The sequence below is a fragment of the Chiloscyllium punctatum genome, chromosome 21 (genome assembly GCF_047496795.1).
Source record: "Chiloscyllium punctatum isolate Juve2018m chromosome 21, sChiPun1.3, whole genome shotgun sequence".
NCBI classification, from domain to species: Eukaryota; Metazoa; Chordata; class Chondrichthyes; order Orectolobiformes; family Hemiscylliidae; genus Chiloscyllium; species Chiloscyllium punctatum.
The window spans coordinates 68,253,076-68,271,851 of record NC_092759.1 but is presented as its reverse complement, the minus strand read 5'-3'; positions in this window follow the sequence as shown (position 1 = coordinate 68,271,851).

Genomic DNA, 18,776 nt, shown 5'->3' with positions numbered 1-18,776 from the left:
CACATAGGAACATTCAAAAGGGCGGTGCTGACTTGGAAGGTTGGAGTGGGATAAGGTGGGATTTGGGGAAATGGGGAAATCCACTATGATCCCATGTGGTTGGAGGGTCCCAAGGCAGATGAGGATGCTTTCTTCCTCCAGGCTTCTGGTTGTTCTGGTTTGGCGATGGAGCAGTTCTAGGACCTTCATGTCCTTGGCAGATTGGGAAGGGGAGTTAAAGTGCTCAGCCACAAGGCGATGGAGTTGTGCAATGCGGCTGTCCCAGAGATGTTCTCTGAAATGATCCACAAGTTGACCTCCTGCCTCGCCAATGTAGAGAAGACTACATTGGGTTTACTGGATGCAGCAGATGAGGCGTTCTGTCTCCCTTCATCACCAAGCTCTTTCAACCCCACCTTCATCTACCTACCGTAATCCCAGCTACCTCTCTCCTGCCTCACCCACTTCTCATTTATCCCTCAGCCTCCTTGGCCCATAAGCTTCATTCCTGATGAAGGGATTATGTCTGAAGCATCGATTTATCTGCTCTTAGTATGCTGCCTGACTGTGTTTTCCAGCACCACATTCTTCGACTCTGATCTGCAGCATCTGTAGTCCCCACTTTCTCCTCACACCTTCAGGGCTCGCCTGACTCCAATTTATAACAGTTACTTCAACTATCGTGTACTTAAACAGCATAATAGAAAACCAATACATTGTGGTCACTGTTCCCAAAAGGTCCCCTACAGCAAAAGTTTCAATTAGCTCTTCCGATCACTCAACACCAATTCTTAAATAACCTGATCTCAAGCTCAGTGCTCGATATAATGTTAATGTTAAACCATTTCACACGTGGTCATGAGATCCATTTTCCCAGCATTATCATTCACTTTGGTTAACACAGTTTAGATAAAACGTAAACAGTACATTATTACTGAAGTACCCACAAATGTGTGTATCTCATTTCCTGTTTTATAACATGTCCAGCATTTGTATTGCAGCTTTCACTTTGCTATATAACTCCCATCAATGTTTGCTCCTCCTTGCTGTTTTTGTGCTCCACCTTACTAGATTCTCTGGAATCTAAGCGACGTGGGCTCTGGGGAGATTAATGGTAGAGATCATCTCGCCACATCATTTATGATCTTCTCAAACTTTAATTTCTACTGATCTCCCATGATACTGTGGAATGGAGAAGGACAATGATCTTCCAACAATGCTCTGTATTCCCCCAGAGAGCTGAGACAGCTCTAACCTGGGTGGGAACTTTACAGCAGGCTGGGTAAGTGTTGCTGCTGCTGTACAGGGTCTTAGTGAGATCACATCTGAAGTAGTGTGTACAGATGTAGTCTCTTCAATGAAGAAATGATGTTGTTATATTGGAAGTAGCCCAGAGATGGTTCCTGCAATGAAGTTGCTAGCTTATAATGAAAGGATGATCAGGTTGACCCAGTAGCCATTGGAGTTTACAAAAATTAAAAAGTGTCCTATTTCAACATAGATGACAGAAGGAGTCAACAAGTGAAGCGAATTACACAGATAATGGAGGAATCCATTCCGTTCTCCAGTCTGTAACACAGGAACAACAGGAGGATATTCAGGCCTTCGACCCTGTTACACCAAAACAGGACGAGTCTATTCAGCCCCTGGAGCCTGATATACATTTACAGAAGTAGGTCAATCAGCCACTCGAGCCTATAACACTGACCCAGAGGCCATGCTGCACCAGTATCCTCTTAAACAGCAACAGGATCAGTCCATTCATCCTCCTCAAGTCTGTAACATAGGAACTGGAAGAGGTCACACAGTGACTGGAGATTGTTACACTGGGATAACAGGAGGCCATTCAGACCCACCGAGCCTATTGCAAGGGAATTGGATCAGGTTAAAAACTATCTGAGACTTCTTTCATGAGAAAGGAAGAGGTAATTTAGACACGTGCCTGTTGTATGGGAACAAGAGAAGACCAATTACTCCCTCGCTCCCATCTCCGGTATACAGGAGGAGACCGTTCAGTGTTTCCACCTGTTATGGAGAAGTATGAGAAGACCCATAAGCCCCTCAAAATGTTACACAGCAACAGGAAATTCCATAATCTCCTAATCCTCTAACACATCAACAGGAGGAGGTCATTCTGTCCTTGGAGGTGACAACATGGGAAAACCAGAAAGACATCAGCCCATCGAGTTTGTACACCAGCATGATGATGAGTCAAGTCTGCCACACATGCCTCTTATACAGCAATTGGAGAAGATCTCTTAAAACCTTTTGCCCATTTAACAGGAATTCAAAGAAAGCGTGAAGGTTTTCGAAAGGGAAGTATTTATAACAAATGTATGCATTAGGGAGTAAAATGTAACGATAAAACTATTGTGACTGAAGACAATTATTAGAATCCATTGTTGAGGACATTTGAAAAGATAAGCCACAATCCATCAGCGTCAACATGGTTTTACAAAGGAGAAATCAGGTTTGAAGTGTTTACTTTAGTTACTTAAAGATGTGACAAACAAGGTGGATAGTGGGAATCCTGAAGATGGAAGAAATCTGGTCTTCGTGAAAGCATTGGATGTGTCACTTCTCCAAAGAGTAAGTGGTAAGATCAGACAACATGGGTTTAGGAGTAATTTATTAGCTCGGATGGAGAATTGGTTAACCAACAAAATGCAGTCAGATGGATTAAATGCCTCATTTTCATTTGGAAAATGCAATTTGTTGAGTGCCATTGATTTCAGTACTCATGCCTCAACCATTTTCAATCCATGGTATTACTGTACTCAGCTGACGGGATAGAAAATGCAATGCCACATTTTCAGATGACACTAACATCGGTGAGAAATTACTTTGGAATGATGATGCAAAAGGTTTTAAGACAATATGGATTGGTTGGGTGAATGGACCAACATTTGGCAAGGAAAATTAAAGTGAATAAATATGGGGCTATTCAAGTTGGCCAGTATAATAGAAAGATAAATTATTATCTAAATCGAGAGAAACTTCAAAGTGCTTAGGTGCAGAGGGATCTGGGTATCTGCTTTTATGTCACAGAAAACCTGCCTGCGGGTACTGCAAGTAATGAGAAATGCAAGCATAATTTCAGTGTTTATTCATAAAAGGATAGAGTAGAAAGATAGGGAGTGTTGGTGTAGCTATGAAAGGCATTAGTGAGGCTGCAATTGGAGTACAGTTTGGGTATCCTGCAGAATGAGGTATTTCCATTGGAGGCAATTCAGAAGAGCTTCATTAGATTGATTCCATATTTTAAGTGTTTGTCTTAGGAAGAGAAATTGAGCAGTTTAGGCCTATACTTTCGAGTTTACAAGAATGAAAGGAGAGCTCATTGAGTCTGTAAAATGTTGAAAGTAATTGAAAGTGTCGATGTGGACTTTTTTCACGTGGCACAATCTACAACAAGAGACTAGAGTTTGAGGATGGAGAGATAGCAGGAAAGTGGAACAGAGGCCCCGTTGACATCAGCCTCATCGAGGAGTTAGATTCCTCACAGATGCTCCTTGTTCTTATTCAACCCTTCGACTATGTTGCACAGGAATGGGGAAGGACTGGATATCATACAGGAAGCAGGCACTCAGGATAAATCAGTTAGAGCGTAATGGTAGGGTCACACAGTGACCAGCGCTGGGTTCTCAACTGTTTACAGTCTACATTAATGATCAGGAGAATGGAACAGATATACAGATGCTGAGTTTGGTGACGTCGCTGTGATAAGCAGGAGATGACTTTATCAAGAGAGGGTGGAGAGTCTGCAAATAGATTCAGAGAGGTAAAGACAATAGATAATAATTTGGCAGGTGGAATTTAACATGATATAACCTGTTATTCAATTTACAGGAATACTGGAAGGCAGTATGTTACTGAAATGGAGAGGGATTACAGGACTTCATGATGCTGTGTGCTCGGGGGTTCACTCAGACTCGTTCTGACATGAGAGGTTTTGCTCCATCCCTGATCATCTGCTCCTTGGTGCTCCAAGTGCCCCCATTGCTCTCCGTACACATGGAATACTTTGATATGTTTGATTGGTGGTGGGGATGGTGTTTTGAAATGTGTATCAAGGGGACATCCTTTGTCCAATATATATTAATTTCTTTCTATGTGGAGACCCGCTGACGATGGGAATGGCTGACTGCTTCTGAATGAAGAGGCCCTGACTGCTGCCAGGACAGTGGGTATTCACCAACACGATGTATTATGCATGGGGGCGCTGCAATATTAATAGAGAGATAACTCTTTCAGTTCCTCTACCACTCCCCATTGTCATGGGGACTCTGCAGATGCCATGTACACCATCGGGAATCCCACTATACTGGATACACACGACAGTTCCCTGCTGTGGGAGAAACCATGTATTTACCCCATCCATCACATATATCCTCCATCACCCAATGGTGACATTGATGTTGAGACACTGGGAGATGATGGATATGTCACCTAGTCCTGCCTGAAAAGTTCTGGATCATAGAATCTGAATGAAACTGTGACCCTAACAACCACTGGCAGCACCATCCTCCCCTGGTGTGAAGCTGCAGGTCGTGTTGAAGGAGGTGATACCGCTCTGTGACCAGCTCCTTGTTCAGTCTGGGCCCCCTCACACTCTGCTCCTGGGTAAAGTGAAGCTTGGGAAGGTGTTCCTGGAAAACCCGGGGTGGATACAGCAAATCCCTTTCCCCAGACACACTCACTCCGTGGTATCCGAGCTTCCCCTCTCTGTAGCCTCTGCTCCATTTGTTGTTCATTTGGGGATCATGTATTGAAGCTTCCAACCCTTCTGGGATCCCCAGCAGCTTCTGAATGATGCAGCTAAAAGCAAAACGCGGAAACCTGATCTGGGAGAGCTGGCCACTGCCCTTCCGTTATTCCCACCGTTTTAATAAAACCTAAAGACTTTCTCAGTTATTTACTTGGGCTGTTTTCAGACAGCAGTTCTGCAACTCTGCCTTTAAAACCTCTGTTCAAAAAACCCAAGAGAAAATCATCTTTTTACAGTGATAGTATCCTCACAATTCCATCTTTAATAAAATGATACATCAGGATACAAAGGTGGATTCACTTTAGACCTCCTAATCTTCCTCTATTAGCAGACTGAAATGCATATACTTTACATTGACTGTGAGCATAAAAATGTTTACAACTATTTTCGATTTCAGTCATTTTACTCCTGCCACAGAATACCTTTGTCTTTCCTCATCCAAGTCTCCACAACGTGTCAAACCTTAGGTCTTCTCGCCCTGTCATCTGTAGAATTTCAAACTGAATGGCAGCAATAATAAGCTCAATCGAAGCAGACTGGTATTTTTCTCCCTAACCTTCTCCAAAAACTTTAAGGGGTCACGATCAGCGAATAGGATTTGGCTCGTGTATGTTATTCGCAATTTAAATGCTGAAATGTTGTAACGCCAACACCAAGTTCAAGGCTCCCTTCCCCATTGTGGAATAAATCTGTTGATGTTTCCACTGGACACTCCAACCACACGTTACATCATGGAGCACTTCCCATCTCTCCAATAGTCCTTCTGAATGGCATAGCTCCTCATGTCTCAGCATAAAAGAATTACATGCTCCTGTACCTCTTAATGCTGAAACCTCTTTACCTGCTACTCCTGGCCTTTGCCAGTAAACCTTACTTTGACAGGTATGTGTTTTAAGAAAATCTCGCACATTCTTCTCAATCTCTCACAGAAACCAAACTTTGATTTCTGAACCCAATCATCATCATCAGCCATTTCAGCTTCTAATCCTGCTGTTTTAATTCTCTAATCTTCCACACGAATTCTCACAACTGCAGGAAGTGAATTGTTGAACTTCTCCAAAATAAGAACCTCTCTAAGAGTGTCATAGGTTTGCTCTGTTTTTAATACCCGTACCCACCTTTCAAAATGACTTTGTTTGATCCTTTCAAACTCAATGTGCATTTAAACAGGGCCCCTTTTTTAGATTCCTGAAACGCTGTCTGTCGGCTTTTGGCACAACCTCATATACACTCCAGATGGCTTTCTTCACCACCTCATAATGGCCAGATACCTCCTCCGATAGGGATGCAAATACCCATCAGCTTCGTTTGGATCAACTAAAACCACGTGGTCACTGTCCATTGCATTTGTTTAGCCACTTTCTCAAATGAAGTTCAAAATGCTTCCCCATCCTTCTCATCAAATTTAGATCATGCCTGGGTGTATTTAAACAGAACCGCATCAGGCCATTGGCGACTACAGGGTTGTTCAACCTCACTATTGTCCTCATCCAGCCTACCGTCTACCTTCATCTCTGCCTTCTCTGTCAACTTTCCTCTCTAATTGCTAACTTTTGAATTTGAATCTCTCTACTTTTCTTCTCTCTTTCTTCTTTATTTCCTTTTCTTTTATTTCTACTTTTCATCATAATTCAAACTATTTCAATTCCTTCTCATGTTCAAAGTACCTCATTTGAAATTGAATTCTAGCCATTTCCAAAGATTCTGGTGGCGTTTCCACCAAATTTAATTGCCGAGTGATAGCTGTAATTATCTCTCATTTTCTCACAAACGCAACCCCAACTCCAGCTTGTCTGCCAATTCCTACAGCTTTATCTTCATTACCTTTTGTAAAACGCCCAACTTCACTTCTTTCACACCCAGAGAACTCTCAGTGACTGAAAGAAACTTTATTCCCAAAACACTGTTTAAACCAACCGAATTCAACATCCGAAACAAAAGACACTAACAGCTACCATAAGCGACCTTTGAACCCAATAGTCTCCCGGTGAATAATCTCCAGTGTTTGCATGAGCTTTTTCTGGAAGCTCTGGTTTCCTCCCACAATCTAGAGATGTACATGTCAGGTGAATTGGCCATGCTAAATTGTTTGTAGTTTTCAGAGATGTGTGGGTTAGGAACCTTTGTCTGGGTAAATGTGCAATAATAGGGTAGAAGAATTGGTCTGGGTAGATTATTCCTCGGAGGGTTGGTGTGGACTTGTTGGGTCAAATGTTCTGTTTACACACAGTAGGGATTGTACTTGTAAACCAAATTTGGTATTATCGATTTAGAACCAGCCAAGAGTGCCCAGTTTGCTATAGACAAACTAAATGCCTCAAACTATTTTAAGAAAGTAGGTTGGATGCCAACATTTCCTTATTTTAAAGGTAGATGTGAAGTGGGAGTTCCAGATGTGATGCTACTAGTCAAACCATTCACCATTAATTAAAATTCAATATATTTAAACACTCTAATGAAAATCCATACACAATGAAAAGGAATTTAGAATAATTTATTTATTGGAAAACCTCATCGAATAATGGATACAGTACATTCTTCTGCACTGCCTTTTCAGCCTCTCGAGCCTGTTACAGAGGGGCAGGAAGTGTTTATTTAACTTTCAAGTCTGTTATGCATAAATATTAGTTTTAAACTAGTTGTGGATTAAGAAAGACTTGATGTAAACATTAAAGTTATAACTTTGTAAAAGACCAAGTTTGAAAGTGCTAGGCGAGCCCTGTGAAAGGCTGATTGGAATACCCTATTCACAGGTAAAGGGAGGTTGGATAATGCAAGGCCATCAAAACTTGGTTTCGTTGAGTCCAGGGCTAACGTGTTCCTATTAGTGAGATGGGCAAGTCTGGTGGGTGCAGGGAGTGCTGGATGGCTAAATACATTGATGCTCTGATCAATGTAAGGAAGGAGGCCTATGTCAGGTAAACAGAGCTGAGATCAAGTGAATTCCGAGAGGAGTATAAGGGCAATAAGTGTATAGTCAATGAGGAACTCCAGCCAGAAAAATGTGGACATGAGATGGCTTTAGAAATAGGGTTAATGCGGCATTGAAGAAATCCTACAAATCCTTTAGTGGCAAAAGATTATCTCGGTAGAGAATAGGGCACCTTAAAGATCAGTAAGGCTACCTAAGTGTGGAACCACGGGAGATGGAAGGGATACGAAACAAGTATTTCTACTCAGTATTTAGTGTGGACGAGTTTACATGAACGACAGAATGAAGAAATATATAGTGATATCTTGAAAAGTATCTGTATTACAAGGAGATGGTAGACATTTTAAAGCATATAAAGGTGAGCAAATGCTTGGGACCTGATCAGTTGTATCCTACAAGTTTGTGGGAAGCTAGGAAAGAGACTGTTCAGCCTTTTGATGATATATCTGTATCATTGATTTCCACAGGTGAGGTGCCAATAGACTGGACGGCCGCTAACATAGTGTCATTATTTAAGAAAGTAAGGAAAAACCAGGTAACTATAGACTGGTGAGCCTGACGACAATGGTGACTAAATTGTTGGAGGTGATTTGGAGGGAAAGGATGTACAAGAATTTGGAAGGACAAGGACTGAAGAGGGCTTTGAACGTTGGAGATCACATATCACTGACACGGTGGAATTTTTGAGGAAGTGATTAAGATGATTGATGAAATCAGGACATTGCATGTTTTCTTTATGGAATACAGTAAGAAAACCATAATGTTCTACATGTTAGACTGTTTAGCAAGGTTAGACTGCCTGGAATCCAGGGAAAGATCTTCATTTAGATCCAACATTTTCATGAATATTGGAGACAGGGCGTGACAGTGGACATTTGTTCATTAAACTTGGAGGCCTGTGACCAGTGGCGTGCCCCAAAGATCAAGAGTGATTCCACTGCCTTTTGTTACTTGTACAAATCATTTGCACTTGGGTTTGTGAAGAATGGTCAGTAAGTTTGTAGATAATAAGAAATTTGGTGGTGAAGTCGACAGTGAATAATGAACTCTCAGAATATCATGGGACATTGATTAGGTGAGCTGAGGAGTGGCAGATGGAGTTTATTTTAGATAAATGTGAGGTGTTGCATTTTGGCAACAAGAAGCAGGGCCAGACATATAGGTAGGGTCCTGTCGAAAGTTGCCACTCAAAGAGAACTCTGTAGAAATTATAGAATCGCTACAGTGAGGAAACATGCTATTCGACCCATCGAGGCCACACCGACCCTCTTTACAGTATCCTACTGGACCACCCCTACACTATCCCTTTGTGCCTGTATTTCCCATCGACAATCCACCTCGACTACACATCTCTCGGTACTATGCATAATTTAGGATGGCCTTACCTGTAAATCATTATACTGTCGGAGGAAAACATAGCACACGGAGGAAACTCACACAGACAAGGGGAGAATGTACAAACTCCACACAGTCAGTCATTCAAGGGTGGAATTAAATCCAGATCGCTGCCATGTGAGGCACCTTGTGGTGCGGGTTCTCAGTTCCTTGAAAATGCCGTCACAGGTAAACAGCGTCGTGAAGAAGGCACTTGGTGATCTTCCCCTTATTGGTGCGTGCTTTGAGTCTAAACATTAGCATGACATGTTGCATCTGTACCGGACATTGGTTTGCCGACTTTTGTAATATGGCCTTTAGTTCTGGTTTCCCTGCTGTCGGAAAGATGTTGTCAAACTTGAAAGGGTACAGAAGAGATATAAAAGAATGTTGCAGGTGTTGAAGGGTTAACGTTACAGGGAGGGTTTGACTCGGCTGGGACTATTTTCAATTGTCGAGGAAGAGGGGGGACCTTAACGAGGTTCATAAAAATATGAGTGGCATAGATAAGGTAAACAGTCAATATCTTTTCCCCAGGATAGGCGACTCCAAAATTAGAAGACAAAAGTTTCAGGTGAGAGGAGAAAGATTTTAAAAGGGGCAAGAGGGGCAACATTTTCACAAAGAGACTGCTGTGTGCATGGATTGAACAGCCAAAAGAGGTGGTGGAGGCAGGTAAAGTTACACCATTCAAAAAGGCATTTGGATGGATACATGCATGGGAAATGTTTAGTGGGAGATGGGCAAACTGCTGGCAAAGGGGACGAGATTAACTTAGGATATGTGGTAGGTGTGGATGACCAGACCGAAGGATCTTTTCCGTGAGGTACATCTCTGAGAGTCTATTGAATTTTGAGTGTTTAACATGGGATCAGGAGGAGGGTATTCAGCTTCTGAATTCTGCCAGGCTGCTTGTTTGCTCAATTACTGAGAGTCAAAAATAAAAATACATCATTCAGATATTGATGGTGTTTTACAGAAACAGGAGTCGGGTTTTTTTGTCAAGAAGAGCCATAAAGAATGTGAAGAGTCCATTCCGTCCCTCAATTCCATTCCACAGGAGCAGCAGGGGAGCTCAGAGCTATTGGAGCCTGTTAGTCTGGAGCAGGAGGAGGACATGTATTTTAACAAAACTTTGGATTGGGAGGTAGTCACTCAGCTGCTGAAGACTGGAACACAGGAACAGGAGGCAGTCACTCAGTTGCTCGAGACTAGGGCGCAGGAAAATGAGGCAGTCGTTCAACTGTTTGAGACTGTGATAAAGGGACAGGAGGCAGTCACTCAATTGCTCGAAACTGGGGCACAGGGAAAACTAGAGCCTAGTGAGGCCCGAGGATCCTGTTACGCAGGAACAGGAGGAGGGGACTCACTCCCCATCAGTATGGGACACTCGGAGAGAAGGGGAGTTTCCTTGGAACAAACAGAAATATATGAATAAATTGCATTACTGGTACATTCAATCCTGCCCCACCATTCACAAAGACTACGGCTGATCTGTTGGTGATTCCCTGATTCCATTTTACGGAGACTGTCCTCTCTGCAGCGTCTGCTCCCTTTATTGGTCATGTTGTAAATCCAGATGCTGTAACAACAGTCACCATGACTCATCCAGAGGGATGGGTCTAACAGGATGAGTCTGGATTTGACGGATCCAATCACAAGAATGAAAACATAAAATAAAGGTATTGCCAGATGTTTAGTTCTCTCACATTCGCAATTCAACTCACATAACCAGCCCATACATGATATGTTCAGGACGGAGCACTGTGTAGATCCAGCTATCGTACTGTTGAATGCATCCTAGCAATATCCAGAATGGAACTCTGTGCCACACCAATGGTTGATCTATAATCCTGGGCTAAATATCCAGTGTGGCGAGCTGTGCAGACCGCACTGATTCGTTCTTATATAACCCCAGGTTGTTGCATTGTTCAGTAACACTGTGTTAGATCACGGCCCAGTGTGGGGATACTTGCAGCCAATGCTGTAAGTGACAGGATGTGACCTACAATCCATTTAGAGCTTCGTATCTCCACTGTGCCTTGACAAGAGGTGCCGTGGATGTGAAAATCACTGTGAGGGAGAGATGTAAGTGGGAAAAGTTTAAATACCAATAGTTCTGACTAAGGCGAGTATCACACCAGTATTTAAAGATGAAATAACTGAGATAATATCCAGTGAGGTTTTGTGAATGGTGCGAAGTTAGAGGGGATGGTAATATTATAGTGGTTGCACTATAAGCCTCCTAATGGGAATTAGAGGAACAAATATGCAGGGAGACTGGGGAGATTTGCAGGAACAATAGGGTTGTTATAATAGGTGACTTTAATTTTCCTAACATAGACTGGGACTTCCAGATGGTTAAGAACTTAGACGGAACGTAATTTGTTAAGTATGTCCAGGAAAGTTTCCACTAGCTATATAGCGGGTCCTACACAGGAAGGGGCAGACTCGACCTACTGTTGGGAAATAGGGCAGGATAAGTGGAGGAGGCAAAGTGGGGAAGAATTTTGGGAAAAGTGACTAGAGTTGTTTTAATTTTAAAATAGTTATGGGAGGGACATCATTGCTCCACGGATTCAAGTTCTAAATTGGGGCAAAACGAATTTTGTTGTAATTGGACAGGGGATTGCAGGGGATGAAGGAGGAGTTTGGTTCGAGGTAAAAGAATCTCGGGCAAAAGGGAGGGCTTTAAAAGTGAGACAGCTCGAGTTCAAGGTTTCTATTTTCCTGTGAGGGTGAAGCGAAAGTGATACTGGAAGAGAGAACCCTGGATGAGAAGAGATATTGAGGTTCTGACCAGAAAAAAGGAGGCATGCCTCAGTTTTATGCAGCTCGGATCAAGGGATCCCTTGAGGTACACAGAGGATAGAGGAGTTTACTGAAGAAGGAAATCATCAAGGCGGAAAGGGGGTATGAGATAACTTTAGCTGAGAAGATTAGGGTGAATCCAAATTCTGTAGAGTAAAGAAAAAGAACAACTAGAGAGAGAATATGATGTCTTAAAACCCAAAAAAGGCATGCATGTTTCAAAATTCAAGAGATTGGTGAAGTCCTCAATTTCCCCTCTGTGTTTACCATGAAGAAAGACATGAATACCTGTGACCTTTGGGAGGTTAGTTGTCATACCTTGCCAGTGCCCATATCACAGTAGGGGTGCTGTTGGACATATCAGAATGCACAAAGTCAAACAAATCTCTTGGTCCTTACCATATATATATAAGAGCACTGCAAGAGAAGAGAGCAAAAGTTTAGGGGCCAAGATCCCGGAAGACTGGGCTGTAGCAAATGACATGCCCTTATTCAAGAATGGCTGCATAGAAAAGCCTGGGAAATATAGACCAGTAAGCTTCACACCTGTTTTCGCTAAACCACTCCAGAAGCTTCTGAGAGATAAGATGTGCGTGCATTTGGAAAGACAGAGTTTGACTTGGAGCAGTCAGTATGGCTTTGTGCGTGGCGGATCATGCCTTACAAATTTTGTTAGAGATTTTTGAGGAAGTGACCAGGAAAGTTGACGAGGGCAGGATGGTGCACATATCCTATATGGATTTAAGTAAGGCCTTTGATAAGGTTCCACATAGTAGGCCGCTCGAGAAGGTTAGATGGCATTGAATCCAAGGTGAACTGGCAAATTGGCGACACAATTGGCTTGACATTAGGAAACAAATGACTATGGTGGAGGTATACTTTTCGGACTGGAGGCCTGTGACGAGTGGAGTGCTTCACGGGTCGGTGCTGGGCACATTGTTTTTTGTTATCTATATTAATGATTTGGATGAGAGTGCACAACGTAAGGTTAGTAAGTTTGTAGATGACACTAAATTAGGAGCCATCGTTTACAGTGAGGAATGTTAAAGTGTTATCAGAAATTGCAGCAGTACGTTGATCAGCTGGGGAAGTGGTCTGAGAAATAGCAAATGGAGTTTAATATAGATAAGTGTGACGTCTTGCGTTTTGGAAAGTCAAATCCAGGTAGGAGTTTAATGACGAATGATAGTGCTTTAAGGCATGTAGTGGAACAAAAGGACGTTGGAGATCAGGTGCACCGTTGCCTGAAATTTGAGTCACAGATACACAGGACAGTGAAGAAGGCTGTTTGCACACTTGCCTACATCAGGGCATTGAGTATAGAAGTTGGGACATTATGTTGCAGTTGTACAGGATGTTGGTAAGGTTGCATTTGGAGTATTGTGTTCAGTTGTGTTCACCTTGCTCTAGAAAGGAGATTATTGAACAAGAAAGAATGTAGAAGAAATTTACGAAGATGTTTCCTGGGCTAAAGGGTCTGAGTTATAGGGAGACGTTGGACAGGTTAAACTTATTTCTTTACAGCGTAAGAAACTGAGGGTGTTCTTATGGATATGTACATCTTATCAAATCATGAGAGGCGGGCATGGGGTGAATACTTCAAAATCCTTTTCCAAGGTTCGGGAATCCGTTAATGTTTGGAAAGGAAAAAAATAAAAATGAACCTGAGGGTCAACTTTTTTACACAGACCGTGGTATGCATATGGACTGAGCTGCCAGTGGAAGTGTTTGAAGTGGGTACAATAACAACATTGTAAAGGCATTTGGACAAATAAACAGATAGGAAAGGATGAGATGGATACAGAGCAAGGGCAGGGAAATGGCAGATTGCGAGATAAGGGGCAATTACACCATGGTGGATATAATGGATGGACGAGAACAGAGAGGGACCATTCTCTTCCCAGAGGGAGCCACATCACTAGACCCACCGAACATGGTCTGAGCTCACCACCCAGCTCAGTGCAGTATCTGCTGTCTGAAGAAATGCCCAGCAATACAGGACAAGCATCAATAACATTCCCCGGTTTGTCAGGATAAGGGTCACCATGTTCTCTCTGCGCCCTCACACTCACTGTATATCTGTTATGGCACTGATCCCTCAACAAAGCTCATGATCCCTCACTCTCACTACCGCATGCAGCACCTTCCCTCTCTCTCTATCTCTATATTTCGCCTTTGCAAAGCCCCCCACACAGTTATAGAATATTCTGGAGAATGCCAGTTTTGGAATGTCCCAGATAATGTTCCAAATAATTCCCAGTTTCAGGAAAATGGCAGTATCCCAGTGTGTAACACATAAGAGGAAGGAGTAGAGATGGACGTTTTTCAATTCACACACAATTCAAACCATGCTGAAGAGTTTCAGTTCTTCAAACGTGCTCTGGCACTTAATAAGGTCCCCGCTGATCTAATGGTTTTCTCAACTACATGTTGCAGGAACTTTCACTCATTCAACACCCTGGGTTCCTGTCACTGACCAGATCGCACTCAGGCATCTTTACCCCGGATTTTTTCAAGCGCCTGTTTGAGGGAATTTCCCATGGGACGGACACTCCTAACAATATATTCCACCATCTTTATACTTTCATGCAACGGTCAGTATGTATTACACAGACCAAACAAAAACCGACACTTATTTTAAGGTTATAGATATCCAATCACACTTAGTAATTCTGGTTATTTCACTTGACTCACCTTAATGATATTAAGCCAAAGACAGCTTCTGAATACATCTTGTTATAAAATACAATTGCACACAGAGAACGGCTTTACCCTCAGGTGTTAACTTAACTGTTATCTGAATTGTACCACTTTCCTTGTTATGAATGTTTCTCTTGCACTATGTCTGTGACTGTTTCTGTCTGTAACAGTTACACTGTCTCACACTCAGTTGGCTGGACGGCACGTTTGTGACGCAGAGGGAGGCCAATATATCAGGTTCAGTTCCTCACACTGACAGAGGTTACCATGAAGGGGACGCTCTCTCAACCTCACCCCATAACCCCAGGTATGGTGACCCTCAATATAAACCACCATGAGTGGTCTCTCTAATGAGTTTTTGGGACTCTATTCCATCAATGTTAGCATTTTCACTTTAAAATATATATTTTTATTGAAGAAGAGATTTTTAATATTATAATAAACCAATAAGAAGATAACTCAAATAACTGAACAAAAATACATCCAATTGCATGTACATACAAAACAAGTTAAAAACACTACACAGACAAAAGAAAAACAAAAATAAACAATAAATAATGAATAAATAGTACAGCTCAGCATAACAAAACAATAGCTTTCGTTCATCAACAAGCATTAACTGATACACATTTTTATGTTCATAGTTCTTCCTCTCTGAATGTTGATTTATTAGACAATATCGTCATGGCTAGATAAAAGCTCTTCTTATAGTGGCAGATAAGCCTGTATCGCGGTAATCTAAAACGAGCTGCCATGTCTTATGTGAATCTCTGTTTTTTGGTGTACCATACTGGTGCATGAAGAGCTTACAATGATCCAACAGATCCGGGGGGTTTCAGACATCTAACAAAACAGAATATTCTTCCTAGAACAAAAAATAAGGATTTTTTTCCCATGTGCATCTGTGTAAAGTACCCTGGACAGGCCAAAGAAAAGCGAAACCAGGTCCACCTCCAATTCAGTCCCCTCGACCCACTCTATCACACCTACCACAGTGCTCCAATATATCTGAAGCCTGCATCAGGACGACAAGCAATGAGTAAGAGTGCCTGTAGTCATTCTGCATTTAGAACATGCTGAAGACATTCCAACTTTGAATTTTGAGAGACAAGCTGGGATCAGATAGACCCTATGAAGAATTTTCAACAGCATGGAATGGGTCCTATTACAGGTCAAAATCCTTCGAGCATTTTCACAAATATCCTCCCATGTCTCCGAAGTGTTCTGAACCCCCACCTCTCTCTCGCAGACATCACAAAGCTGCACAGTCTCGTCTGAGGGGACACTCTCCAACTAATGATAAGGGGTACTGACAGATAGTGTATTCTAAGCAATAGGCATCCTCTTCTCTCTATTGGAACTGTAAGAGTCTGTTAAAAGCGTTTTTTTAAAAATCAAATCTCTGATCTGGAAAATGACAGAAGAGGTCTCTACTATGTAGTCCATACGTACGAGTTATTTGATCAAATGATATCATTGTTTACCCCTCAAATAACATGTGGTGGCACAGTGGTGAGCATTGCTGCCTCAAAGTACCAGGGTCGCGGCTTTGATTCTGGCCTTGGGTGACTGGCTGTGTGGAGTTAACATATTCTCGCTGTGTCTGTGTGGGTTTCCTCCCACAGTCCAAAGATGTGCAGGTTAGATGAATTGACCATTGATAAATCACACATAGTGTACAGGGATGTGTAGGTTTGGGCATTACTCAGGGTAAATATATGATGATCGGGGAATTGTTCTGGGTGGGTTACTCTTCAGTAGGTCGAAGTGGACTTGCTGGGCCCAAGGGCTTGTATCCACACTGTAGGGATTCTACTAATTCAAAAACACTCAAGCAAGGTACACCCCTGGCTGCCCACAGTTTAAACCTGGAATCCATTAACCCCGGATGACAACCCAGTATACCAATTTAGGAGTAAGAAACATGGTTTTGGCTGTATTGCCCTCAATCTGACGCATTGTCATTCATGCTTTAACAGTATTGATAATTATTGGGTTATGGCAATACCCCATAAATGTTGTCAATCTGTCTGAGACCAACAGAATTTTAAGGGTTCACTTTGTCTGAGAGAGTTCAATATTTAGCCCTATTGACGCCGAGTCCTCAGCAGCCCAGACACTAACATAAGATAATAAAGATCTTAACTGATAGATTTTGTCTGGGAGATCTACTCCCCACAATCTGTGGGGTAGTTGCAATTTGGTTGACTTGATAAAGAGTCGTTTATGGTGCCAAATAAAAGAGCTAAACCAGCCATAAAGTCTCCTAAATGTCTGCCTAGGAAACGTCAAAGGAAGCATTCACACGGGGTATAGTAAATGAGGAAGGACATTCATTTTAAGAACAGCTAGCCGACCTCGCCAGGATGTTGGAAGTGCTTCCCATCTTTGATGGTCTTGTTTAATTTTGTAAAACAAATGGACATAGTTCACGTTAAGTAAATGATCAAAGACGAATGTAATGAATATACCGAAATAGGAAAACCCTTCCCCACCACAGCGCCCCCCCGTGACTATTTAAAAGGATTTGCACTCAACATCAGGTATTTCCCCAATACCTCCCATAGGCGTGGCCGCCAACTTTGTAAAGTGAATCTTAAAGCCCGAAAAGGCCACATGTGAATTAATGCATTGCATCACGTGAGCTAATGAAATTGCGGGTTTTGACAAAAACATAAGACCACCTGCATACAACATAATCTTATGTGAATTCTATCCCATCTCTGGGGCAGGTATGTTGGGGTAATATTCCCAATTGTGCAGGATGCCACCGAATCTAAGATTGTGGCATGGATGGGGAAGAGATCAACCCTCATGTTCCATTTCTGCAGGTTAAAGCAGAAAATAAAACCCCTACTTGTGAAGCAGATTTGCCTCCCAGACTTCCACCAGCTCTAGTTCTGCACACAAATCCATTAATTGCTTGCATTATAACGAGGGTATTGGGGGACATTTGGACATTCTGTCCACCGTGAAGCCATAAGACAGTCGAAATCTCCTTCTACAATAATGTGCCACGATTTAAGACAACTTACTTTGGAAGATGCATCTAAGAAGATTTTAAGAGGGTGCGCCGGATGGCAATAAACATTCAAAATACTGTATTATTTCCCATAGTTCAAGGCCTTGGGGATTATGATCCTTTCGTGGGTGTTTAATACAATCTAGTAATTTAAATAGAAGATTCTTCCTATGCATTATAACTTTTCCCCTACTCCTAGTATTAAAAGACGAGAGATAAAATCCACCCTGCTGTAACTTCAAATGATCCTTGTCATCAAGGTGCATCTCCTGCAATAGGGGAACATCCACCCTCTCTGTTTTAAGACGAGAAAGTCCATTTTTCCTCTTGACTGGCAGATAGCTCCCCTTAATGTTTTAGGCACACCATTTGAGCACATCATTATCCATAACACACTGTAGCAACTTTTGAACTCTCGACAGTTTCACATCAAATTACACATCGCAGAACATTAATGACAAAAGACTCATTGAGCCTAAAAACTGTACAAACTAAAACTACTACAACTAACAAACTCTAAAAAGTTTCCAAAGCTAAACACATAAAAAACAAAGAACAAAACAAAATCCAAAGTACCAATGACAATTGATAGGGGTATTTACCACATCCCCCGCCCACCAGGGACACTTACATATCCCAAAACTTTATCTTCTGCCCGCTACCAATATGGAATCTAGGGCAATTAATAACAAAATTCGGGCTTCTACAGCTCTTAGGTCGGCACTTAGTCATCACAACCACATTTGTACCTCCCTCCAGCTTACGCCACACCCCAGACACAAACAAAGAAAGAGAAAACGAGTAGTAATACGAATGATGAAGTTAAAAGAACTCTACCCATCCCTGACTCTAATTTAACACTGGTTAATACCAGAAAAATTCAACAAAATTTATTTAAGAGAGGAACATGACTATCTAAATATCCAGCTTACTTTAAAATGTATACAAAGTTTTTGCTTTCTCTGGAGAGTCAGAAGAGTGTATGGATCCATGTGGATCCATTGAAAGCATTATGGAGCATCGCTGGGTTCCATAAGGAATACTGAATCCCGAGTTCCCTTACTCTTCTCTTGATATCATCAAAAGATTTTCTTTTCTGAATCACTGCTACTTAAAATTCCTGAAAGAATTTAATCCTGGAGCTCTCGTGAATTAAAGCCATTGGAAACCACACTGAGCTTCCATTTGTC